Here is a 2,146-nt window from a genome sequence, read left to right as displayed (position 1 = left end):
GGATTTGAATATTATATCCCAGAATTTAATCGGGAAGATCGAACCACAACAGAAGATAGATTAAATATATGAGACTGAACTGGTGAAATAGCATTTCATGACTTTTGACTAAAACATTGCTGATTTTCTTCTAGGCTTTGTTTTCCAGTTTTAAGGATTTTTGTCCTCTCTTGAGCTGCCGGTAGGTTCGTGTACCCACTATTTGAACAGAATCCTAACCTGTTTCCTGGTTTTAAGTTTTAAGCAAAGTTCCCTAGCATTTCTTTGATTTATTAAATCTAAAACTGCTTTTCTTAAAATTACCAGCTGAACTTGCTATTGAAATAAGTTAGATTATATAAGAAATAGTGTGATCAACAAAAAATGTGGCATAAAAGGAATGGAAAACAACTGTAGACACCAGAGATAGTGTGGGAAGAGGGAGGGAAAGGGCAGAGGGTCAGAAATAGGGGTGTATATATAAAACTAGAAATGGATAATTTTTGTCAATAACATGTATGATTAAGCCACTATGCAGTATATTCTGGATGGGAAATAACATTTTGTATGCTGTGAGAATGCTTAGGGAATGAATGTAAATTAATTAATTTAAAAAATGTTTCAGAAGGACCAACAGTTAGTGTAATGGCTATGTTGCTGGACTCCCATGTAGTCGACTTTGGTTCAAGTGCTAGATCCAACAGCTTAAACTCACGCCAGGCGCATGAGCCTGCGTGCCCAGGATCCCGAGAGGAGAATGGAGAAGAAGGGATTGCAGCATGGCCATCCCCCTTGGGGGTGATTTCTCTCTTTCTGTCTCTCTGTCTCTCTCTATCTTTCTGGTGAGCACATGTGCCCTATAGCAAAAACCTCTCCAAAAAAAAAGTAAAAAAGAAAAGTTTCAGGAAAAAAAAGTTCATGGAAATGTATGTAATGGTAAAACCATGTATGAATTTCAAAAAGTTGTTGTACCAGAATAAATTCATACTTTAATTGTTAAATAAATAAATAAATAAGGAAAAACTGTGGCACATATACTCTATGGAATACTACTCAGCTATAAAAAACAAGACCTTTTTTGACAGAAAGTGGATGAATATGGAAGATTTCCAGCTGAGTGAAGGAAGCCAGGCTATGAAGGAGAGACATTGTATGTCTCCACTTAATATATACCAAGGGTCTACACTCTATAGGCAAAACTGAATGAGTAGAGGATATAGAAACATAGTAAATGGTTATGAATACCAGATACAGTATGGGAAGAGGGTGGGTGAATAGAAAGGCAAGGAAAGGCGGACTAAGGCTGCAGGCTCGAGCCCTCCGGACCTTCGCACATCCCCACCCTTCCTCCTCCTTGGATCCCAGGTTACTTCTCTGGGCCTTTAAGACAAACTACCACCTCACTCCACCCACAAATCGGATCGAGCTAGCCAGTAGTTCCAGACACCAGGTGGACTGAAGCTGCAGGTCCGACCAACCTGGTCCTGTCACACATCCTCTCGTCCTTTCCCACTACCTTTTGGACTCTTTGAATTTTGGTGATTTGAATAGTGCACGGCGCACTTTGTGAGCCATACAATTTCCTTTTTTCGTTTTATTTTTTTTCTTTGCTCTTGAGGTGTTGCTTATTAGGTCAGTTGGAGGCTCACCACTCCTTAGAAACAGGGAGGACCTTGGGCCATCCAGAACTACTGGTAACAGTTCATGGTAATTGTGACCAACAGGTAGGCCAACCATAAGAGAAATCATCAATTTTCTAATCCTGTACAACTTTTAACACTCAGAGATACCTTAAATATGTTAGGAAGCAACATATAGATTACCTGATGACTAGGAACAATTGCAGAGGCTCAAGAAGTATGAACAACCAACAAAAGGCCTCTCCCTCAAGGGAAATCATCAATCCTACATCACCCACAGTCAATACCATGGACGTGGTGAATATGTCTGATAAGGAATTCAGAATATTTGTAGTGACCAAACTAACTGAGATGGAAGAGAAAAGAGACAAGGAGCTCCAGGAGATGAGGAAGTCCTTTCATGACTTGAAAGAAGAAATGGATACCTTAAACAAGAACCAGATGGAGCTTCTAGGATTGAAGAATGTGATACAGCAAATCAAAACCTCTCTTGAAAGTATTAAAAGTAGGTTAGACCAGGCAGAAGA

This window comes from Tupaia chinensis, unplaced genomic scaffold (genome assembly GCF_000334495.1).
Source record: "Tupaia chinensis unplaced genomic scaffold, TupChi_1.0 Scaffold144334_1, whole genome shotgun sequence".
NCBI classification, from domain to species: Eukaryota; Metazoa; Chordata; class Mammalia; order Scandentia; family Tupaiidae; genus Tupaia; species Tupaia belangeri.
The sequence above is the reverse complement of the archived record's forward strand: the minus strand, read 5'-3'. Positions refer to the sequence as shown.